Here is a 26,795-nt window from a genome sequence, read left to right on the forward strand (position 1 = left end):
TCTTCCTAATCGGCAACTGTCTCCGAGTCTCACCAGGGGGCACTCTAGCTATTTCCTCTGGCTCTTCCAAGAATTCGACGTCCATCCCTGTCACTAGAGGGAGCTCTTTCTCTTCAGAACCATCCCTTTCCTCTCCCTTTGTTCTCGGAGTTTGCTGTTCCCCCTTATCGGTCGGAAGGGATTTAGGTGGTATGCTTGATTGTTTCTGGTTAGGATCAGGCCCTTCTCTCGCTGTCCGAGATCGGGTCCTAGAGCTACCTGGGCTTGCAGAACAGAGCTCCTCTTCCCTCTTAGATAGTGAAGATGGTAAATTAGGACCCACGCTATCAACCAAAAGGGCTGGAGTGACTGGCATGATTGGAATCTGGGGAGCAGTGACTGGATATCAATTATTATACTCTGGTGGTTCTGGAATTAGTGCAGACAATGCTACAGGTGCAGTCAGAACCCTTGCCGACATAATCAAATCGTCCAATTCGTCATATTCTGTCAATTCAAGGCCAGCCATTGAACTACGTAGCCCATATTTTGTTTGACCCGAGCCTTTCCTGTCTTTACTTGCGCGTTTTTTTGAATGCAGATTCCTTTTTCAAGACCTGTAATGTTTTCTAATATCTCTAAAACAATTATTTTATATCACATTCATCATATGAACATTGACCCCAAGATCTCTCTGCTCCTCCACACTGACAAGAACTCTACCGTTAACCCTGTATTCCGCATTCATATTTGCCCTTCCAAAATGGACAAACTCACACTTTTCAGGGTTAAACACCATCTGCCACTTCTCAGCCCAGCTCTGCATCCTATCTATGTCTCTTTGCAGCCGACAACAGCCCTCCTTACTATCCACAACTCCACCAATCTTCGTATCGCCTGCAAATTTACTGACCCATCCTTCAACTCCCTCATCCAAGTCATTAATGAAAATCACAAACGGCAGAGGACCCATAAATGATCCCTGCGGTACGCCACTGGTAACTGGGATCCAGGCTGAATATTTGCCATCCACCACCACTCTCTGACTTCTATCGGTTAGCCTGTTCGTTATCCAACTGGCCAAATTTCCCACTATACCATGCTTCCTTACATTCTGCAGAAGCCTACCATGGGGAACCTTATCAAATGCCTTACTAAAATCCATGCACACTCCATCCACTGCTTTACCTTCATCCACATGCTTGGTCACCTCCTCAAAGAATTCAATAAGACTTCTAACGCAAGACCTACCCATTACAAATCCGTGCTGACTATCTCTAATCAAGCAGTGTCTTTCCAGATGCTCAGAAATCCTATCCTTCAGTACCCTTTCCTTTGATTTGCCTACCACCGAAGTAAGACTAAATGGCCTGTAATTCCCAGGGTTATCCCAGTCCCTTTTTTGAACGGGGCACAAATTCGCCACTCTCCAATCCCCTGGTCCCACCCCTGTTGACAGTGAGGACGAAAAGATCATTGCCAACGGCTCTGCAATTTAATCTCTTACTTTCCATTGAATCCTTGGATATATCCCGTCAGGCCCGGGGGACTTGTCTATCCTCAAGTATTGCAAAATGCCCAACACATCTTCCTTCTTAACAAGTATTTCCTCGAGCTTACCAGTCTATTTCACACTGTCCTCTCCAACAATATGGCCCCTCTCATTTGTAAATACAGAAGAAAAGTACTCGTTCCTATCTCTTCAGACTGAATACACAATCTCCCGCTACTGTCCTTGATGGGACCTGCCCTCGCGCTAGTCATTTTCATATTTCTCACATATGTGTAAAAGGCCTTGGGGTTTTCCTTGATTCTACCCTTCAAAGATTGTTCATGCCCTCTCTTTGCTCTCCTAATCCCTTTCTTCAGTTCCCTCCTGGCAATCGTGTATCCCTCCAACGCCCTGTCTGAACCTTGTTACCTCAGCCTTACATAAGTCTCCTTTTTCCTCATAGCAAGACATTCAACCTCTCTTGTCAACCATGGTTCCCTCACTTGACCATCTCTTCTCTGCTTGACAGGGACATACATATCAAGGGCCGGTAGTACCTCTTCCTTGAAGAAGTTCCACATTTAACTTGTGTCCTTCCCTGACAGCCTATGTCGCCAACTTATGCACTTCAATTCTTGTCTGACAACATTTTATTTACCCTTCCCCCAATTGTAAACTTTGCCCTTTTGCACGCACCTATCCCTCTCCATTACTAAAGTGAAAGTCACAAAATTGTGGTCACTATCTCCAAAATGCTCCCCCACTAACAAATCTATCACTTGCCCTGGTCCATTACCAAGTACCAAATCCAATATTGCCTCTCGTCTGGTCGGACAATCTATATACTGTGTGAGAAAAGCTTCCTGGACACACTGCACAAACACCACCCCATCCAAACTATTTGATCTAAAGAGTTTCCACTCAATGTTTGGGAAGTTAAAGTCGCCCATGACTACTACCCTGTGACTTCAGCACCTTTCCGAAATCTGTTTCCCAATCTGTTCCTCCACATCTCTGCAACTATTGGGGGACCTATAGAAAACTCCTAACAAGGTGACTGCTCCTTTCCTATTCCTGACTTCAACCCATACTACCTCAGTCGGCAGATACTCCTCGAACTGACTTTCTACAGCTGTTATGCTACCTCTAATTAACAATGCCACCCCTCCCACCTCTTTTACCCCCCTCCCTAATCTTATTGAACAATCTATAACCAGGGACCACCAACAACCATTTCTGCCCCTCTTCTATCCAAGTTTCCGTGATGACCACCACATCGTAGTCCCAAGTACCGATCCATGCCTTAAGTTCACCCACCTTATTCCTGATGCTTCTTGCGTTGGAGTATACACACTTCAACCCATATCCGTGCCTGCAAGTACTCTCCTTTGTCAGTGTTCCCTTCCCCACTGCCTCATTACACGCTTTGGCATCCTGAATATCGGCTACCTTAGTTTCTGGACTACAAATCCGGTTCCCATTCCCCTGCCAAATTAGTTTAAACCCTCCCGAAGAGTACTAGAAAACCTCCCTCCCAGGATATTGGTGCCCCTCTGGTTCAGATGCAACCCGTCCTGCTTGTACAGGTCCCACCTTCCCCAGACTGCGCTCCAATTATCCAAATACCTGAAGCCCTCCCTCCTACACCATTCCTGCAGCCACTTGTTCAGCTGCTCTCTCTCCCCATTCCTCGCCTCGCTATCACGTGGCACCGGCAACAAACCAGAGATGACAACTCTGTCTGTCCTGTCTTTTAACTTCCTCCCTAACTCCCTAAACTCATTTATTACCTCCACACCCCTTTTCCTACCTATGTCGTTGGTACCAATGTGCACCGCAACTTTTTTTTAAACATAGAATTTACAGTGCAGAAGGAGGCCATTCGACCCATCGAGTCTGCACCAGCTCTTGGAAAGAGCACCCTACCCAAGGTCAACATCTCCACCCTAACCCCACTAAGGGCAATTTTGGACACTAAGGGCAATTTAGCATGGCCAATCCACCTAACCTGCACATCTTTGGACTGTGGGAGGAAACCGGAGCACCCGGAGGAAACCCACGCACACACGGGGTGGATGTGCAGACTCCGCACAGACAGTGACCCAAGCCGGGAATCGAACCTGGGACCCTGGAGCTGTGAAGCAATTGTGCTATCCACTACGCTACCGTGCTGCCCACTTCTGGCTGCTCCCCCTCCCCTTTGAGGATCCTGAAGACACGATCCGAGACATCCCTGGCCCTGGCACCCGGGAGGGAACATACCTTCCAGGAGTCGCGCTCGCGACCACAGAATCTCCTATCTATTCCCCTAACCTTTGAATCTCCTACAACTAATGCTTTTCTGTTCTCCCTCCTTCCCTTCTGAGCCCCAGAGCCAGGCTCAGTGCCACAGACCTGGCCGCTAGGGCCCTCCCCCGGTAGGTCACCCCCCCCCCCCAACAGCATCCAAAACGGTATACTTGTTTTGAAGGGGAACGGATCCCTGCACTGACTGCCTGTTTGTTTTTTTTCCTCCTGACTGTAACCCAGCTATTCGTGTCCTGTACTTTGGGTGTGGTTACCTCCTTGTAACTCTTCTCAATCACCCCCTCTGCCTCCCGGATGATCCGAAGTTCATCCAGCTTCAGCTCCAGTTCCCTAACACGGTCTTTGAGGAGCTGAAGTTGGGTGCACTTCCCGCAGGTATAGTCAGCGGGGACACCGGTGGTATCCCTCACCACCCACTTCCTACAAGAGGAGCATGCAACTGGCCTAGCCTCCATCCCCTCTTACCTGACAGAATATAGCTGCCCTGTGGACTAACTGGAACTCCGCCCTCCGACTCTGCTCCCAGTCAGCTACACTTTCTGTAACCTCCTGGCTCTCTTCGCACTCTTTGCGGAAATGGCGGAAACAAAATGAAAGGAGCACCTTACTCCCTCCTCTCCTAACTCCCTCGGTCATCAAACTTTTACAATAGCACTCAAATGCACCAAATTGGATTGGATTGGATTGGATTTGTTTATTGTCACTTGTACCGAGGTACAGTGAAAAGTATTTTTCTGCGAGCAGCTCAACAGATCATTAAGTACATGGGAAGAAAAGGGAATAAAAGAAAATACATAATAGGGCAACACAACATATACAATGTAACTACAAAAGCACTGGCATCGGATGAAGCACACAGGGTGTAGTGTTAATGAGGTGAGTCCATAAGAGGGTCATTTAGGAGTCTGGTGACAGTGGGGAAGAAGCTGTTTTTGAATCTCTTCGTGCGTGTTCTCAGACTTCTGTATCTCCTGCCCGATGGAAGAAGTTGGAAGAGTGAGTAAGCCGGGTGGGAGGGATCTTTGATTATACTGCCCACTTTCCCCAGGCAGCGGGAGGTGTAGGTGGAGTCAATGGATGGGAGGCAGGATTGTGTGTTGGACTGGGCGGTATTCACGACTCTCTGAAGTTTCTTGCGGTCCTGGGCCGAGCAGTTGCCATACCAGGCTGTGATGCAGCCTGATATTATGCTTTCTATGGTGCATCTGTAAAAGTTGGTAAGAGTGAATGTGGACATGCCGAATTTCCTTAGTTTCCTGAGGAAGTATAGGCGCTGTTGTGCTTTCTTGGTGGTAGCGTCGACGTGGGTGGACCTGGACAGATTTTTGGAGATGTGCACCCCAAGGAATTTGAAACTGCTAACCATCTCCACCTCGGTCCGTTGATGCTGACAGGGGTGTGTACAGTACTTTGCTTCCTGAAGTCAATTACTAGCTCTTTAGTTTTGCTGGCATTGAGGGAGAGATGGTTGTCGCTACACCACTCCACTAGGTTCTCTATCTCCCTCCTGTATTCGGACTCATCGTTATTCGAGATCGGGCCCACTATGGTCGTATCGTCAGCAAACTCGTAGATGGAGTTGGAACCAAGTTTAGCCACGCGGTCGTGTGTGTACAGGGAGTAGAGTAGGGGGCTAAGTACGCAGCCTTGCGGGGTGCCGGTGTTGAGGACTCTTGTGGAGGAGGTGTTGTTGTTCATTCTTACTGATTGTGGTCTGTTGGTCAGAAAATTGAGGATCCAGTTGCTGAGTGGGGAGCCAAGTCCTAGGTTTTGGAGCTTTGATATGAGCTTGGCTGGGATTATGGTGTTGAAGGCGGAGCTGTAGTCAATAAATAGGAGTCTAATGTCGGAGTCATTGTTCTCGAGATGCTCTAGGGATGAGTGTAGGGCCAGGGAAATTGTGTCTGATGTGGATCGGTTGCAGCGGTATGCGAATTGCAGTGGATCAAGGTGTTCTGGGAGTATGGAGGTGATGAGCTTCATGATCAACCTCTCGAAGCACTTCATTACGACTGAAGTCATGGCCACTGGTCGGTAGTCATTGAGGCACGTTGCCTGGTTCTTCTTTGGTACCGGTATGATGGTGGTCTTCTTGAAGCAGGTGGGGACCTCAGAGTGGAGTAGGGACAGTACTCCCTCGGTCATCAAACTCTTACAATAGCACTCAAATGCACCAAATTCAGCACTCAGTGCAAACAAAGTCTGCACTGTCGGGGATCACTTTTATACTGTGAATCTCGCCTCTGAAAACTGGCCTAATCCAATTAACTAATTAACAAGCTCTAGCTGCAAGTGCCTACAAGTAGAAGTTTGTTTAAAGCTGATTGAAAATCCACCTTCTTCTAAACCAAACAGCAACGTTTAAGTTAATTAACTAAATAATATAAAGACTAAACTTTAGATAAAAATGAAGCCTTATACTCCCTCGGTCACCAAACTCTTACTATAGCACTCAAACGCACCAAATTCAGCACTCAGTGCAAACCTTGAGGAGGAGTTTATGGAATGTATCCCTGATAGTTTCCTAGAACAGTATGTAATGGGACCTACGAGGGAACAAGTGGTCCTAGATCTGGTCCTGTGTAATGAGACAGGATTGATTCAGGCTCTCATAGTTAGGGATCCTCTCGGAAGGAGCGATCACAATATGGTGGAAGTTAAAACACAGATGGAGGGTGAGAAGATAAGATCAAGTACTAGTGTTTTTTGCTTAAACAAAGGAGATTACAATGGGATGAGAGAAGAACTAGCTAAGGTTGACTGGGAACAAAGACTTTATGGTGAAACAGTTGAGGAACAGTGGAGAACCTTCCAAGCGATTTTTCACAGTGCTCAGCAAAGGGTTATACCAACAAAAAGGAAGGACGGGAGAAAGAGGGAAAATCGACCGTGGATATCTAAGAAAATAATGGAGAGTATCAAATTGAAGGAAAAAACATACAAAGTAGCAAAGATTAATGGGAGACTAGAGGACTGGGAAATCTTTAGGGGGCAACAGAAAGCTACAATAAAAGCTATAAAGAAGAGTAAGATAGATTGTGAGAGTAAACTTGCTCAGAATATAAAAACAGATAGTAAAAGTTTCTACAAATATATAAAACAAAAAAGAGTGGCTAAGGTAAATATTGGTCCTTTAGAGGATAAGAAGGGAGATTTAATAATGGGAGATGAGGAAATGGCTGAGGAACTGAACAGGTTTTTTGGGTTGGTCTTCACAGTGGAAGACACAAATAACATGCCAGTGACTGATGGAAATGAGGTTGACAGGTGAGGACCTTGAGAGGATTGTTATCACCAAGGAGGTAGTGATGAGCAAGCTAATGGGGCTAAAGGTAGACAAGTCTCCTGGCCCTGATGGAATGCATCCCAGAATGCTAAAAGAGATGACTAGGGAAATTGCAAATGCACTAGTGATAATTTACCAAAATTCACTAGACTCTGGGGTAGTCCCGGCGGATTGGAAATTAGCAAACGTGACACCACTGTTCAAAAAAGGAGGTAGGCAGAAAGCGGGTAATTATAGGCCAGTGAGCTTAACTTCGGTAGTAGGGAAGATGCTGGAATCTATCATCACGGAAGAAATAGCGAGGCATCTGGATGGAAATTGTCCCATTGGCCAGACGCAGCATGGGTTCATAAAGGGCAGGTCGTGCCTAACTAATCTAGTGGAATTTTTTGAGGATATTACCAGTGCGGGAGATAACCGGGAACAAATGGATGTGATATATCTGGATTTCCAGAAAGCCTTTGACAAGGTGCCACACAAAAGGTTGGTGCATAAGATAAAGATGCATGGCATTAAGGGGAAAGTAGTAGCATGGATAGAGGATTGGTTAATTAATAGAAAGCAAAGAGTGGGGATTAATGGGTGTTTCTCTGGTTGGCAATCAGTAGCTAGGTGTCCCTCAGGGATCAGTGTTGGGCCCACAACTGTTCACAATTTACACAGATGATTTGGAGTTGGGGACAAAGGGCAATGTGTCCAAGTTTGCAGACGACACTAAGATAAGTGGTAAAGCAAAAAGTTTTGGTAGGAATAACAGCAAAAGGGATTATTATTTAAATGATAGAATATTAAAACATGCTGCTGTGCAGAGAGACCTGGGTGTGCTAGTGCATGAGTCGCAAAATGTTGGTTTACAGGTGCAACAGGTGATTAAGAAGTCAAATGGTATTTTGACCTTCACTGATAGAGGGATGGAGTTTAAGACTAGGGAGGTTATGCTGCAATTGTATAAGGTGTTAGTGAGGCCACACCTGGAGTATTGTGTTCAGTTTTGGTCTCCTTACTTGAGAAAGAACGTACTGGCACTGGAGGGTGTGCAGAGGAGATTCACTCGGTTAGTCCCAGAGCTGAAGGGGTTGATTACGAGGAGAGGTTGAGTAGACTGGGATTGTACGCGTTGGAATTTAGAAGGATGAGAGGGGGATCTTATAGAAACATATAAGATTATGAAGGGGATAGATAGGATGGATGCGGGCAGGTTGTTTCCACTGGCGGGTGAAAGCAGAACTAGGGGGCATAGCCTCAAAATAAGGGGAAGTAGATTTAGGACTGAGTTTAGGAGGAATTTCTTCACCCAAAGGGTTGTGAATCTATCGAATTGCTTGCCCAGTGAAACAGTAGAGGCTCCTTCATTTAATTTTTTTGAAGATCAGGATAGATAGTTTTTTGTAGAATAAAGGGATTAAGGGTTATGGTGTTCGGGCCGGAAAGTGGAGCTGAGTCCACAAAAGATCAGCCATGATCTCATTGAATGGCAGAGCAGGCTCGAGGGGCCAGATGGCCTACTCCTGCTCCTAGTTCTTATGTTCTTATGAAGTGCGCAAAGTGCAGTTTCCAGGCCAGTGAGGTCACACACTTTGGAGTCAAAGTAGCCTCAAAAGGCCTGCACAGTCTGAGGACAAGGAGAAGGACAGAAAGGAAGAGCTGCCACCCAATAATGTGACAGCAATAAAATGTTTTTAGGGACTGGAAACTGCTATGGTCAGTTCGTCCGCAATCTGACCCGCACATTGGCTGCCCGACAGCTCCTGTTGAATAAACACCAGTTCAGGCATTGGAAAGAACCACAAAAACATGATTTACACCACGTCCAGCAGGCCCGGCAGTCACCCAGCCTGGATGTGCACTTTGATCACAGTAAACTGATCAGCCTGTCCTGCGGCACTTCGCCTTATTGAATAGGTTTGGTCCTGTCTCATGGGATGGAGGATGACTCTGAGAGACCGAGTGCCTTTGTCCCCCGAACTGTCACCGACTCCGAATGGAAGTGTGCACAGATTGACAGAAGACGGCCTCGCTGTAAATAATGCTGTGAATAAATTCCACCAGTACATGTAGGGCCGGGCTTTAACCATCTAACAGACTCTCAGTCACTGCTGGGGCTCCTGGGTGAAGACAAACCAATTCCTACAATTGTTTAAGTCAGGGTCCGGCGGTGGATTTCTGTTTGGCGGCCTCCAGCTCCATTGCCCAGCATCAGCCGGGGATGCAGATCACAAACACCGATGTCCAGAGTCGGCTCCCGCTCACCAAATGTTTGACATTCAAATCCGTCCGGCAGGAGATTGTCCGGCTGGGAACTTTTACAGACACCCCCTGGTCTCGTTCGTCCACAGAAAGAACTGGTCTCACCGCGATCCGGTCCTTTCCAGGGAGAAGCGAATGATCCTCACCGGATGGCATCCAGACAATTCAGACCAGATAAGGCCCCACCTCATCAGAAACCATAAACTGCGTTGAGAGGACAGAGTCTTCCTCTGGCCTTCCGGGAGGGGATTTCACCCCCAGCGAGAGAGCCACTGCTGCAGGAGTTATACAGATCACACTCTGGCCACACACAGAGAGGGGAATGCTGACCAGGAGCTGCAGGGGTTATACAGAGCACATCCTGGTCACACAGAGATGGGAATGTAGACCAGGAACTGCAGGGGTTATTCAGAGCACACCCTGGCCACACAGAGATGGGAATGTAGACCATGAGCTGCAGGGGTTATACGGAGCACATCCTGGTCACACAGAGATGGGAATGTTGACCAGGAACTGCAGAGGTTATACAGAGCACACCCTGGCCACACAGAGATGGGAATGTAGACCAGGAGCGGCAGGGGTGATACAGAACACACCCTGGACACACAGAGATGGAAATGTAGACCAGGAGCTGCAGGGGCTATACGGAGCACACTCTGGCCACACAGAGATGGGAATGAAGACCAGGAGCTGCAGGGGTTATACAGAGCACACACTGGCCACACAGAGATGGGAATGTTGACCAGGAGCTGCAGGAGTTATACAGAGCACACTCTGGCCACACTGAGATGGGAATGTTGACCAGGAGCTGCAGGGGTTATACAGAGCACACCCTGGCCACACAGAGATGGGAATGTTGACCAGGAGCTGCAGGGGTTATACAGAGCACACTCTGGCCACACAGAGATGGGAATGTTGACCAGGAGCTGTAGGGGTTATACAGAGTACACCCTGGCCACACAGAGATGATAATGTTGAACAGGAGCTGCACGTGTTATACAGAGCACACTCTGGCCACACAGAGATGGGAATGTTGACCTGGAGGTGCTGGAGTTATACAGAGCACACTCTGGCCACACAGAGATAGGAATGTTGACCTGGAGCTGCAGGGGTTATACAGAGCACATCCTGGCCACACAGAGATGGGAATGTTGACCAGGAACTACAGGGGTTATACAGAGCACATCCTGGCCACACAGAGATGGGAATGTTGACCAGGAGCTGCAGGGGTTATACAGAGCACACCCTGGCCACACAGAGATGGGAAAGTTGACCAGGAGCTGCAGGGGTTACACAGAGCACACCCTGGGCACACACAGAGAGGGGAATGCTGACCAGGAGCTGCAGGGGTTATACAGAGCACATCCTGGTCACACAGAGATGGGAATGTTGACCAGGAGCTTCAGGGGTAGAGCACTCTCTGGCCACACAGAGATGGGAATGTTGGCCAGGAGCTGCAGAAGTTATACAGAGCACACCCTGGCCACACAGAGATGGGAATGTTGGCCAAAAGCGACACTCGGTGGCCCGACATCGATAAGCACATTGAGCAAATGGTGCACAATTGAGATTTATTCCAGGCACAACAGGCGTTTTCTCTCACAGCCCCCTGTATCCACGGGAATATCCTGGCCTTCCGTTGATGAGGTTACATGTGTATTTCACAAATCCTTTCCTGGAAGAATGTTCCTGAACCTAGAGGATGCCCACTGGAGCTGTTTCAATGTTCAGGAGATGGGGACCACCCCAGAAGCCCCCACAGAGGGTCTGCGTTGATATTTCTGCGACCCCCTGCCTCCCAGATGCATTGTTGTCTGACAATGTGACTGTGTTCACAGGGGAGGAATGTCAGCACTTTTTCAATACAACCGGCATCCACCACATTGCAACAGCCCAGGACCACCCGGCCTCGGGCGGACTGTCAGAGAGCAGATCAGATGTTGTCAGCAGTGAGGAAGCCCAACAGACCATTACACATCAAGGTGGCTGACATCCTTCTCTCGAATTATACCCCACCCCCAACCCCGCCACCCACCACCACCCCTCACCACGGCAGTCACACCGCAGAGCCATTCAGTGGGCATCACTACCAGGCTCGTTCAGAACTCATTGTCCCAAATTTGGTGGGAAGGCTGGAGGGGCCGCTGGATTCCCAATAGAAGAAACAGACTCGGTAAAAGGAGACAGGCCGTTTAAAGTTGGAGACATGGTCTTTGTCAGGGACTTTGCTTCAGGCCCACATTAGATACCCAGCAGAACTGTGGTGACGTCTGGTCCAGTGTCAGACACGGTGGAGTTGCCAGGCAGACGGTGCAGTGTCAGACATGGTGGAACAGCCAGACAGACGGTCCAGTGTCAGACATGGTGGAATTGCCAGGCAGACGGTCCAGTGTCAGACATGGTGGAATTACAAGGCAGACGGTCCAGTGTCAGACATGATGGAATTGCCAGGCAGACGGTCCAGTGTCAGACATGGTGGAATTGCCAGGCAGACGGTCCAGTGTCAGACATGGTGGAATTGCCAGGCAGGCGGTCCAGTGTCAGACATGGTGGAATTGCCAGGCAGACGGTCCAGTGTCAGACATGGTGGAATTGCCAGGCAGACGGTCCAGTGTCAGACATGGTGGAATTGCCAGGCAGACGGTCCAGTGTCAGACATGGTGGAATTACAAGGCAGACGGTCCAGTGTCAGACATGGTGGAATTGCCAGGCAGGCGGTCCAGTGTCAGACATGGTGGAATTACAAGGCAGACGGCCCAGTGTCAGACAGGGTGGAATTGCCAGGCAGACGGTCCAGTCTCAGACATGGTGGAATTGCCAGGCAGACGGCCCAGTGTCAGACATGGCGGAATTGCCAGGCAGACGGTCCAGTGTCAGACACGGTGGAATTGCCAGGCAGACGGTCCAGTGTCAGACATGGTGGAATTGCCACGCAGACGGTCCAGTGTCAGACATGGTGGTTTTACAAGGCAGACGGTCCAGTGTCAGACATGGTGGAATTGCCAGGCAGACGGTCCAGTGTCAGACATGGTGGAATTGCCAGGCAGACGGTCCAGTCTCAGACATGGTGGAATTACAAGGCTGACGGTCCAGTGTCAGACATGGTGGAATTGCCAGGCAGACGGTCCAGTGTCAGACATGGTGGAATTCCAAGGCAGACGGTCCAGTGTCAGACATGGTGGAATTGCCAGGCAGACGGTCCAGTGTCAGACATGGTGGAATTGCAAGGCAGACGGCCCAGTCTCAGACACGGTGGAATTACAAGGCAGACGGTCCAGTTTCAGACAGGGTGGAATTACAAGGCGGACGAGTGAGGAAGTACTTTCACCATTCAAGGAGCTGGTAGGTCACACAGCCAATGTCTGAACAGTTGGAGCCAGCCGGCATCACCACTGCTCCCGCGGCAGAGCCGGAACCGAGGGTCCCGGAGATTCCGCAGAGAATAGTAAGAAGTCCGACAACACCAGGTTATAGTTCACCAGGTTTGTTTCCAATCACCAGCTTTCGGTGCGCTTCTCCTTCCGCAGGTGAATCCGGAGTGAACTCACCGGTGACCCCGATGTAACTGGAGAGGGGGGGGAGGAGACCCCGATGTGGTTTCGAATCCTCGAGTCAACATCCTTCTGCTGACAACAACACTATCCCATTGGTCAAGGAGCCGGATGGGGCCCAGGGTGATCCACCAGGCCTCAGATTACCCCTGTGAAGGACTGTTCTGAACTGTCCCTTTTTAATGACTCCAGCTTTCCTTGTACACAGTTCACTGTAAATGACTCAAGCTGTTTGCATGTTACTGAGGGACGTAAGGGGGAGGAATCTGACAGTGCTGGTTCTTTCAGGGGTGATCCCATGTGGTCCACGTTACCCGCTCGGTACCCATCGTGTCTGAGTGTGTGAACCCCGGCTAATGGGGAATAATCCGTGGGAGCAGGGGTCAGGCAGTGTGGCCTCGGGAGCCCCCAATTAAAAAGCTGTGTCAGAGACCTCTGTGCTGTATATAGTTAACCATTTACTGCTCAATAATCCCTGGGAGCAGTGGACAGGCAGTGTGGCCTCGGGAGCCCCCAATTAAGAAGCTCTTTCAGAGACCTCTGTGCCTGTATATAGTTCACCATTTACTTCTCAATAATCCCTGGGAGCAGGAGACAGGCAGTGTGGTCTGGGAGCCCCCAATTAAAAAGCTGTGTCAGAGACCTCTGTGCTGTATATAGTTAACCATTTGCTGCTCAATAATCCCTGGGAGCAGTGGACAGGCAGTGTGGCCTCGGAAGCCCCCAATTAAAAAGTTGTTTCAGAGACCTCTGTGCCTGTATATAGTTAACCATTAACTGCTCAATAATCCCTGGGAGCAGGGAACAGGCAATGTGGTCCGGGAGCCCACAATTAAAAAACTGTTTCAGAGTCCTCTGTGCTGTACATAGTTAACCATTTACTTCTCAATAATCCCTGGGAGTAGGGGACAGGCAGTGTGGCCGAGGGAGCCCCCAATTAAAAAGCTGTTTCAGAGACCTCTGTGCTGTATATAGTTAACCATTTACTGCTCAATAATCCCTGGGAGCAGGGGACAGGCAGTGTGGTCCGGGAGCCCACAATTAAAAAGCTGGTTCAGAGACCTCTGTGCTGTATATAGTTAACCATTTACTTCTCAATAATCCCTGGGAGCAGGGGACAGGCTGTGTGGCCCCCGGCGCCCCCAATTAAAAAAACGTTTGTGAGACCTCTGTGCTACATATAGTTAACCATTTACTTCTTCTCAATAATCCCTGGGAGCAGGAGACAGGCAGTGTGGCCTCGGGAGCCCCCATTTAAAAACCTGTTTCAGAGACCTCTGTGCCTGTATATAGTGAACCATTTAGCTCATTAATCCCTGGGAGCAGTGGACAGGTAGTGTGGTCCGGGAGCCCCCAATTAAAAAGCTGTTTCAGAGACCTCTGTGCTGTATATATTTAACCATTCACTTCTCAATAATCCCGGGGAGCAGTGGCCAGGCAGTGTGGTCCGGGAGCCACCATTAAAAAGCTGTTTCAGTGACCTCTGTGCTGTATATAGTGAACCATTTAGCTCATTAATCCCTGGGAGCAGTGGACAGGTAGTGCGGTCCGGGAGCCCCCAATTAAAAAGCTGTTTCAGAGACCTCTGTGCTGTATATATTTAACCATTAACTTCTCAATAATCCCGGGGAGCAGGGGCCAGGCAGTGTGGCCTCGGGAGACCGCAATTAAAAAGCTGTTTCAGTGACTACTGTGCCTGTATATAGTTAACCATTTACTTTTTCTCAATAAATCCCTTTCTTGTTATGCAAGAAGCATCTGCAGTGTTGCCTCAAACCACCGCAGTGTAATGGTCACCATTACTGAGACGGGTTTTTAAATTGCGGATACGGAAACGGACAATGGAACCTTGACGTTAACAGCCACTGACAGGACCATCCACAGCCTGGTGTCAGGCTCCAGGCCGTGCTGAAGGAGGCGACACCGTTCTGTAACCAGCTCCTTGTTATATCAGATTTGACAGGACAATCCACAGCCTGGTGTCAGGCTCCAGGCCGTGCTGAAGGAGGTGACACCGTTCTGTAACCAGCTCCTTGTTATATCAGATTTGACAGGACCTTCCACACCCTGGTGTCAGGCTCCAGGCCGTGCTGAAGGTGGCGACACCGTTCTGTAACCAGCTCCTTGTTATATCAGATTTGACAGGACCATCCACAGCCTGGTGTCAGGCTCCAGGCCGTGCTGAAGGAGGCGACACCGTTCTGTAACCAGCTCCTTGTTATATCAGATTTGACAGGACCATCCACAGCCTGCTGTCAGGCTCCAGGCCGTGCTGAAGGAGGCGACACCGTTCTGTAACCAGCTCCTTGATATATCAGATTGCCTCACTATTGTCTCCTGACTTTGGAGTAGGTTGGTAAAGTGTTCTTGTAATTCCCCAACATTCCCAATGGGCAGCACGGTAGCATTGTGGTTAGCACAATTGCTTCCCATCTCCAGGATCCCAGGTTCGATTCCGGCTTGGGTCACTGTCTGTGCGGAGTCTGCACATTCTCCCCGTGTGTGCGTGGGTTTCCTCCGGGTGCTCCGGTTTCCTCCCACAGCCTAAAGATGGGCGGGTTAGGTGGATTGGCCATGATAAATTGCCCTGCGTGTCCAAAATTGCAATTTGTGTTGGGTGAGGTTACTGGGTTATGGGGATAGGGTGGAGGTGTTGACCTTGGGTAGGGTGCTATTTCCAAGAGCCGGTGCAGACACGATGGGCTGAATGGCCTGCTTCTGCACTGTAAATTCGATGATGCTGGTACAGAGACCATTCTCCTCTATCTGTTCGGCTCGTCCCTCTCTGCAGCCTTTGCTCCATTACCTGGTCATGTAGCAGACCCAGATTCATGGTAACTACAGTCCCCAGACCTCGTTCAGACCTGGGTCACCAAATTATATGTTCTCCCTTAATCTCTGCGACAGCTCACAACACAACCTGCAGAAATCCATCCTCAGCATCTCCTCTCAACTCCCAATAACACACCCTGAAGAAACCCATCCTCAGCATCTTCAGTAACCTTCCAATTACACAACCTGCAGAAACCCATCCTCAGCTTCTCCGCTCACCTCCCAATAACACAACCTGCAGAAAGCTATCCTCGGCATCTTCACTCACCTCCCAATAACACAAACTGCAGAAACCGAATCTCAGCATCTTCACTAACCTTCCAATAACACAACCTGCAGGAACCCATCCTCAGCATCTTCACTCACCTCCCAATAACACAACCTGCAGAAACCCATCCTCACCATCTTCACTCACCTCCCAATAACTCAACCTGCAGAAACCCATCCTCAGCATCTTCACTCACCTCCAAATAACACAACCTGCAGAAACCCATCCTCAGCATCTCCACTAACCTCTCAATAACACAACCTGCAGAAACCCATCCTCAGCATCTTCACTAACCTTCCAATAACACAACCTGCAGAAACCCATCCTCAGCCTCTTCACTCACCTCCCAATAACACAACCTGCAGAAACCCATCCTCAGCATCTTTACTCACCTTCCAATAACACAACCTGCAGAAACCCATCCTCAGCAACTTCACTCACCTCCCAATCACAGAACCTGCATAAACCCATCCTCAGCCTCTCCTCTCACCTTCCAATAACACAACCTGCAGAAACCCATCCTCAGCATCATCACTCACCTCTCAGTAACACAACCTGCAGGAACCAATCCTCAGCATCTCCACTCACCTCCCAATAACACAACCTGCAGAAACCCATCCTCAGCATCTCCACTCACCTCCCAATAACACAACCTGCAGAAACCCATCCTCAGCATCTTCACTCACCTCCCAATAGCACAATCTGCAGAAACCCATCCTCAGCATATTCACTCACCTCCCAATAACACAATCTGCAGAAACCCATCCTCAGCATCTCCACTCATCTTCCAATAACACAACCTGCAGAAACTCATCCTCAGCATCTTCACTCACCTTCCAATAGCACAACCTGCAGAAACTCATCCTCAGCATCTTCACTCTCCTTCAAATAACACAACCTGCAGAAACCCATCCTCAGCATCTCCACTCACCTCCCAATAACACCACCTGCAGAAACCAAACCTCAGCATCTCCACTCACCTCCCAATAACACAACCTGCAGAAACCCATCCTCAGCATCTTCACTCTCCTTCCAATAACACAACCTGCAGAAACCCATCCTCAGCATCTCCACTCACCTCCCAATAACACAACCTGCAGAAACCAAACCTCAGCATCTCCACTCACCTCCCAATAACACAACCTGCAGAAACCAAACCTCAGCATCTCCACTCACCTCCCAATAACACAACCTGCAAAAACCTATCCTCAGCATCTTCACTCACCTCCCAATAGCACAACCTGCAGAAACCCATCCTTAGCATCTTCACTCTCCTTCCAATAACACAACCTGCAAAAATCCATCCTCAGCATCTTCACTAACCTCCCAATAACAGAACCTGCAGAAACCCATCCTCAGAATCTTCACTCACGGCCCTTGACATAACTTGCAGAAACCCATCCTCAGCATCTCCACTCACCTCCCAATAACACAAACTGCAGAAACCCATCCTCAGCATCTTCACTCACCTCCCAATACAACCTGCAGAAACCCAACCTCAGCATCTTCACTCACCTGCCAATCACACAACCTGCAGAAACCCATCCTCGGCATCGCCACTCACCTCACAATAACACAACCTGAAGAAACCCAACCTCAGCATCTTCACTCACCTCCCAATAACACAAACTGCAGAAACCCATCCTCAGCATCTACACTCACCTCCAAATAACAAAACCAGCAGAAACACATACTCAGGATCGCCACTCACCTCCCAATACAACCTGCAGAAACCCAACCTCAGCATCTTCACTCACCTCCCAATAACACAACCTGCAGAAACCCATCCTCATCATCGCCACTCACCTCACAATAACACAAGCTGCAGGAACACATCCTCAGCATCTTCACTCACCTCCCAATAACACAAACTGCAGAAACCCATCCTCAGCATCTTCACTCACCTTCCAATAACACAACCTGCAGAAACCCATCCTCAGCATCTCCACGAACCGCCCTCTAACACAACCTGCAGAAACCCATCCTCAGCAACTTCACTCACCTTCCAATAACACAACCTGCAGAAACCTATCCTCAGCAACTTCACTCACCTCCCAATAACACAACCTGCATAGACCCATCCTCAGCATCATTACTCACCTCCCAATAACACAACCTGCAAAAACACATCCTCAGCAACTTCACTCACCTCCCAATAACACAACCTGCAGAAACCCATCCTCAGGATCGCCACTCACCTCCCAATAACACAATCTGCAGAAACCCATCCTTAGCATCTTCACTCTCCTTCCAATAACACAACCTGCAGAAACCCATCCTCAGCATCATCACTCACCTCCCTATAACACAACCTGCAAAAACACATCCTCAGCAACTTCACTCACCTCCCAATAACACAACCTGCAGAAACCCATCCTCAGCATCTTCACTCACCTCCCAATAACACAACCTGCAGAAACCCATCCTCAGCATCTTCACAAACCTTCCAATAACACAACCTGCAGAAACCCATCCTCAGCCTCTCCACTCACCTTCCAATAACACAACCTGCAGAAACCCATCCTCAGCATCTTCACTCACATCCCAGTAACATAACCTGCAGAAACCCATCCTCAGCATCTCCACTAATCTCCCAATAACACAACCTGCAGAAACCCATCCTTAGCATCTCCACTCACCTCCCAATAACACAACCTGCAGAATCCCATCCTCAGCATCTCTACTCACCTTCCAATAACCCAACCTGCAGAAACCCATCCTCAGCATCTTCACTCAGCTCCCAATAACACAACCTGCAGAAACCCATCCTCAGCATCTCCACTCACCTTCCAATAACCCAACCTGCAGAAACCCATCGTCAGCATCTTCACTCAGCTCCCAATAACACAACCTGCAGAAACCCAACCTCAGCATCTTCACTCACCTCCCAATAACACAATCTGCAGAAACCCATCCTCGGCATCGCCACTCACCTCCCAATAATACAACCTGCAGAAACCCATCCTCAGCATCGCCACTCACCTCACAATAACACAACCTGAAGAAACCCAACCTCAGCATCTTCACTCACCTCCCAATAACACAAACTGCAGAAACCCATCCTCAGCATCTACACTCACCTCCCAATAACACAAACAGCAGAAACACATCCTCAGGATCGCCACTCACCTCCCAATACAACCTGCAGAAACCCAACCTCAGCATCTTCACTCACCTCCCAATAACACAACCTGCAGAAACCCATCCTCAGCATCGCCACTCACCTCCCAATAACACCACCTGCAGAAACCAAACCTCAGCATCTCCACTCACCTCCCAATAACACAACCTGCAGAAACCCATCCTCAGCATCTTCACTCTCCTTCCAATAACACAACCTGCAGAAACCCATCCTCAGCATCTCCACTCACCTCCCAATAACACAACCTGCAGAAACCAAACCTCAGCATCTCCACTCACCTCCCAATAACACAACCTGCAAAAACCCATCCTCAGCATCTTCACTCACCTCCCAATAGCACAACCTGCAGAAACCCATCCTCAGCATCTTCACTCTCCTTCCAATAACACAACCTGCAGAAATCCATCCTCAGCATCTTCACTAACCTCCCAATAACAGAACCTGCAGAAACCCATCCTCAGAATCTTCACTCACGGCCCTTGACATAACCTGCAGTAACCCATCCTCAGCATCTCCACTCACCTCCCAATAACACAAACTGCAGAAACCCATCCTCAGCATCTCCACTCACCTTCCAATAACCCAACCTGCAGAAACCCATCCTCAGCATCTTCACTCAGCTCCCAATAACACAAACTGCAGAAATCCATCCTCAGCATCTCTACTCACCTCCCAATAACACAACCTGCAGAAACCCATCCTCAGGATCGCCACTCATCTACCAATACAACCTGCAGAAACCCAACCTCAGCATCTTCACTCACCTGCCAATCACACAACCTGCAGAAACCCATCCTCGGCATCGCCACTCACCTCACAATAACACAACCTGAAGAAACCCAACCTCAGCATCTTCACTCACCTCACAATAACAGAACCTGCAGAAACCCATCCTCGGCATCGCCACTCACCTCCCAATAACACAACCAGCAGAAACACATACTCAGGATCGCCACTCGCCTCCCAATACAACCTGCAGAAACCCATCCTCGGCATCGCCACTCACCTCCCAATAACACAACCTGAAGAAACCCAACCTCAGCATCTTCACTCACCTCACAATAACACAACCTGCAGAAACCCATCCTCGGCATCGCCACTCACCTCCCAATAACACAACCAGCAGAAACACATACTCAGGATCGCCACTCACCTCCCAATACAACCTGCAGAAACCCATCCTCGGCATCGCCACTCACCTCACAATAACACAACCTGAAGAAACCCAACCTCAGCATCTTCACTCACCTCACAATAACACAACCTGCAGAAACCCATCCTCGGCATCGCCACTCACCTCCCAATAACACAACCAGCAGAAACACATACTCAGGATCGCCACTCACCTCCCAATACAACCTGCAGAAACCCATCCTCGGCATCGCCACTCACCTCCCAATAACACAACCTGCAGAAACCCATCCTCAGCATCGCCACTCACCTCACAATAACACAACCTGCAGGAACACAACCTCAGCATCTTCACTCACCTCCCAATTACACAAACTGCAGAAACCCATCCTCAGCATCTTCACTCACCTTCCAATAACACAACCTGCAGAAATCCATCCTCAGCATCTCCACGAACCGCCCACTAACACAACCTGCAGAAACCCATCCTCAGCAACTTCACTCACCTTCCAATAACACAACCTGCAGAAACCTATCCTCAGCAACTTCACTCACCTCCCAATAACACAACCTGCATAAACCCATCCTCAGCATCATCACTCACCTCCCAATAACACAACCTGCAAAAACACATCCTCAGCAACTTCACTCACCTCCCAATAACACAACCTGCAGAAACCCATCCTCAGGATCGCCACTCACCTCCCAATAACACAACCTGCAGAAACCCATCCTCAGCATCTCCACTCACCTTCCAATAACACAATCTGCAGAAACCCATCCTTAGCATCTTCACTCTCCTTCCAATAACACAACCTGCAGAAACCCATCCTCAGCATCATCACTCACCTCCCTATTACACAACCTGCAAAAACACATCCTCAGCAACTTGTCTCACCTCCCAATAACACAACCTGCAGAAACCCATCCTCAGCATCTTCACTCACCTCCCAATAACACAACCTGCAGAAACCCATCCTCAGCATCTTCACTCACCTCCCAGCAACATAACCTGCAGAAACCCATCCTCAGCATCTTCACAAACCTTCCCATAACACAACCTGCAGAAACCCATCCTCAGCCTCTCCACTCACCTTCCAATAACACAACCTGCAGAAATCCATCCTCAGCATCTTCACTCACATCCCAGTAACATAACCTGCAGAAACCCATCCTCAGCATCTCCACTAATCTCCCAATAACACAACCTGCAGAAACCCATCCTTAGCATCTCCACTCACCTCCCAATAACACAACCTGCAGAATCCCATCCTCAGCATCTTCACTCAGCTCCCAATAACACAACCTGCAGAAACCCATCCTCAGCATCTCCACTCACCTTCCAATAACCCAACCTGCAGAAACCCATCGTTAGCATCTTCACTCAGCTCCCAATAACACAACCTGCAGAAACCCATCCTCAGGATCGGCACTCATCTCCCAATACAACCTGCAGAAACCCAACCTCAGCATCTTCACTCACCTCCCAATAACACAATCTGCAGAAACCCATCCTCGGCATCGCCACTCACCTCCCAATAATACAACCTGAAGAAACCCAACCTCAGCATCTTCACTCACCTCCCAATAACACAAACTGCAGAAACCCATCCTCAGCATCTACACTCACCTCCCAATAACACAAACAGCAGAAACACATCCTCAGGATCGCCACTTACCTCCCAATAACACAACCTGCAGAAACCCATCCTCAGCATCTCCACTCACCTTCCAATAACACAATCTGCAGAAACCCATCCTTAGCATCTTCACTCTCCTTCCAATAACACAACCTGCAGAAACCCATCCTCAGCATCATCACTCACCTCCCTATTACACAACCTGCAAAAACACATCCTCAGCAACTTGTCTCACCTCCCAATAACACAACCTGCAGAAACCCATCCTCAGCATCTTCACTCACCTCCCAATAACACAACCTGCAGAAACCCATCCCCAGCATCTCCGCTCACCTCCCAATAACTCAACCTGCAGAAACCCATCCTCAGCATCTTCACTCACCTCCCAATAACACAACCTGCAGAAACTCATCCTCAGCATCTTCACTCACCTCCCAATAACACAACCTGCAGAAATCCATCCTCAGCATCTTCACACACCTCCCAATCACACACCCTTCAGAAACCAATCCTCAGCATCTCCGCTCACCTCCCAATAACACAACCTGCAGAAACCCATCCTCAGCGTCTCCACTCACCACCCAATAACTAAACCTGCAGAATCCCATCCTCAGCATCTTCACTAACCTTCCAATAACACAACATGCAGAAACTCATCCTCAGCCTCTTCACTCACCTCCCAATAACACAACCTGCAGAAACCCATCCTCAGCATCTACACTCACCTCCCAATAACACAACCTGCAGAAACCCATCCTCAGCATCTCCACTCACGGCCCAATGACATAACCTGCAGAAACCCATCCTCAGCATCTCCACTCACCTCCCAATAACACAAACTGCAGAAACACATCCTCAGCATCTCCACTCACCTTCCAATAACACAACCTGCTGAAACACATACTCAGCATCTTGACTCAGCTCCCAATAACACAACCTGCAGAAACCCATCCTCTGCATCTCTACTCACCTCCCAATAACACAACCTGCAGAAACCCATCCTCAGGATCGCCACTCAACTCCCAATACAACCTGCAGAAACCCAACTTCAGCATCTTCACTCACCTACCAATCACACAACCTGCAGAAACCCATCCTCGGCATCGCCACTCACCTCCCAATAATACAACCTGCAGAAACCCATCCTCAGCATCGCCACTCACCTCACAATAGCACAACCTGAAGAAACCCAACCTCAGCATCTTCACTCACCTCCCAATAACACAAACTGCAGAAACCCATCCTCAGCATCTACACTCACCTCCCAATAACACAAACAGCAGAAACACATCCTCAGGATCGCCACTCACCTCCCAATACAACCTGCAGAAACCCAACCTCAGCATCTTCACTCACCTCCCAATAACACAACCTGCAGAAACCCATCCTCAGCATCGCCACTCACCTCACAATAACACAACCTGCAGAAACCCAACCTCAGCATCTTCACTCACCTCACAATAACACAACCTGCAGAAACCCATCCTCAGCATCTTCACTCACCTTCCAATAACACAACCTGCAGAAACCCATCCTCAGCATCTCCACGAACCTTCCACTAACACAACCTGCAGAAACCCATCCTCAGCAACTTCACTCACCTTCCAATAACACAACCTGCAGAAACCTATCCTCAGCAACTTCACTCACCTCCCAATAACACAACCTGCAGACACCCATCCTCAGGATCGCCACTCACCTCCCAATGACACAACCTGCAGAAACCCCTCCTCAGCATCTTCACTCACCTTCCAATAACACAACCTGCAGAAACCCATCCTCAGCATCATCACTCACCTTCCAATAACACAACCTGCAGAAACCCATCCTCAGCATCTTCACTAACCTTCCAATAACACAAACTGCAGAAACCCATCCTCAGCCTCTCCACTCAACTTCCAATAACACAACCTGCAGAAACCCATCCTCAGCATCTTCACTCACCTCCCCGTAACATAACCTGCAGAAACCCATCCTCAGCATCTCCACTAACCTCCCAATAACACAACCTGCAGAAACCCATCCTTAGCATCTCCACTCACCTCCCAATCACACAACCTGCAGAGACCCATCCTCAGCATCTCCACTCACCTGCCAATAACACAACCTGCAGAAACCTATCCTCAGCATCTCCACTCACCTCCCAATAAAACAACCTGCAGAAACCCATCATTAGCATCTTCACTAACCTTCCAATAACACAACCTGCAGAAACCCATCGTCAGCATCTCCACCCACCTCCCAACAATACAACCTGCAGAAACCCATCCCCAGCATCTCCGCTCACCTCCCAATATCACAACCTGCAGAAACCCATCCTGAGCATCTTCACTCACCTCCCAATAACACAACCTGCAGAAACTCATCCTCAGCATCTTCACTCACCTCCCAATAACACAACCTGCAGAAACCCATCCTCAGCGTCTCCAATCACCTCCCAATCACAAAACCTGCAGAGACCCATCCTCAGCATCTCCACTCACCTGCCAATAACACAACCTGCAGAAACCTATCCTCAGCATCTCCACTCACCTCCCAATAAAACAACCTGCAGAAACCCATCATTAGCATCTTCACTAACCTTCCAATAACACAACCTGCAGAAACCCATCGTCAGCATCTCCACTCACCTCCCAACAATACAACCTGCAGAAACCCATCCCCAGCATCTCCGCTCACCTCCCAATATCACAACCTGCAGAAACCCATCCTCAGCATCTCCACTCACCTCCCAATAAAACAACCTGCAGACACCCATCATTAGCATCTTCACTAACCTTTTAATAACACAACCTGCAGAAACCCATCGTCAGCATCTCCACTCACCTCCCAACAACACAACCTGCAGAAACCCATCCCCAGCATCTCCGCTCACCTCCCAATATCACAACCTGCAGAATCCCATCCTCAGCATCTTCACTCACCTCCAATAACACAACCTGCAGAAACTCATCCTCAGCATCTTCACTAACCTTCCAATAACACAACCTGCAGAAACCCACCCTCAGCCTCTTCACACACCTCCCAATCACACACCCTTCAGAAACCCATCCTCAGCATCTCCGCTCACCTCCCAATAACACAACCTGCAGAAACCCATCCTCAGCGTCTCCACTCACCACCCAATAACACAACCTGCAGAATCCCATCCTCAGAATCTTCACTAACCTTCCAATAACACAACATGCAGAAACTCATCCACAGCCTCTTCACTCACCTCCCAATAACACAACCTGGAGAATCCCATCCTCAGCATATTCACTAACCTTCCAATAACACAACCTGCAGAAACCCATCCTCAGCATCTCCACTCACCTTCCAATAACCCAACCTGCAAAAACCCATCCTCAGCATCTTCACTCAGCTCCCAATAACACAACGTGCAGAAACCCATCTTCTGCATCTCTACTCACCTCCCAATAACACAACCTGCAGAAACCCATCCTCAGGATCGCCACTCATCTCCCAATACAACCTGCAGAAACCCAACCTCAGCATCTTCACTCACCTCCCAATCACACAACCTGCAGAAACCCATCCTCGGCATCTTCACTCAGCTCCCAATAACACAACCTGCAGAAACCCATCCTCTGCATCTCTACTTCCCTCCCAATAACACAACCTGCAGAAAGCCATCCTCAGGATCGCCACTCATCTCCCAATACAACCTCCAGAAACCCAACCTCAGCATCTTCACTCACCTCCCAATCACAGAACCTGCAGAAACACATGCTCGGCATCGCCAGTCACCTCCCAACAATACAACCTGCAGAAACCCAACCTCAGCATCGCCACTCACCTCACAATAACACAACTTGCAGAAACCCATCCTCAGGATCGCCACTCACCTCCCAATAACACAACCTGCAGAAACCCATCCTCAGCATCTCCACTCACCTTCCAATAACACAATCTGCAGAAACCCATCCTCAGCATCTTCACACACCTCCCAATAACACAACCTGCAGAAAATCATCCTTAGCATCTTCACTCACCTCCCAATAATACAACCTGCAGAAATCCATCCTCAGCATCTTCACTCACCTCCCAATAACACAACCTGCAGAATCCCATCCGCAGCATCTTCACTGACCTCCCAATAACAGAACCTGCAGAACCCGATCCTCAGCATCTTCACTAACCTTCCAATAACACAACCTGCAGAAACCCACCCTCAGCCTCTTCACACACCTCCCAATCACACACCCTTCGGAACCAATACTCAGCATCTCCGCTCACCTCCCAATAACACAACCTGCAGAAACCCATCCTCAGCGTCTCCACTCACCACCCAATAACTCAACCTGCAGAATCCCATCCTCAGCATCTTCACTAACCTTCCAATAACACAACATGCAGAAACTCATCCTCAGCCTCTTCACTCACCTCCCAATAACACAACCTGCAGAAACCCATCCTCAGCATCTACACTCACCTCCCAATAACACAACCTGCAGAAACCCATCCTCAGCATCTCCACTCACGGCCCAATGACATAACCTGCAGAAACCCATCCTCAGCATCTCCACTCACCTCCCAATAACACAAACTGCAGAAACACATCCTCAGCATCTCCACTCACCTTCCAATAACACAACCTGCTGAAACACATACTCAGCATCTTGACTCAGCTCCCAATAACACAACCTGCAGAAACCCATCCTCTGCATCTCTACTCACCTCCCAATAACACAACCTGCAGAAACCCATCCTCAGGATCGCCACTCAACTCCCAATACAACCTGCAGAAACCCAACTTCAGCATCTTCACTCACCTACCAATCACACAACCTGCAGAAACCCATCCTCGGCATCGCCACTCACCTCCCAATAATACAACCTGCAGAAACCCATCCTCAGCATCGCCACTCACCTCACAATAGCACAACCTGAAGAAACCCAACCTCAGCATCTTCACTC

This window comes from Scyliorhinus torazame, chromosome 20 (assembly GCF_047496885.1).
Source record: "Scyliorhinus torazame isolate Kashiwa2021f chromosome 20, sScyTor2.1, whole genome shotgun sequence".
Taxonomy (NCBI): domain Eukaryota; kingdom Metazoa; phylum Chordata; class Chondrichthyes; order Carcharhiniformes; family Scyliorhinidae; genus Scyliorhinus; species Scyliorhinus torazame.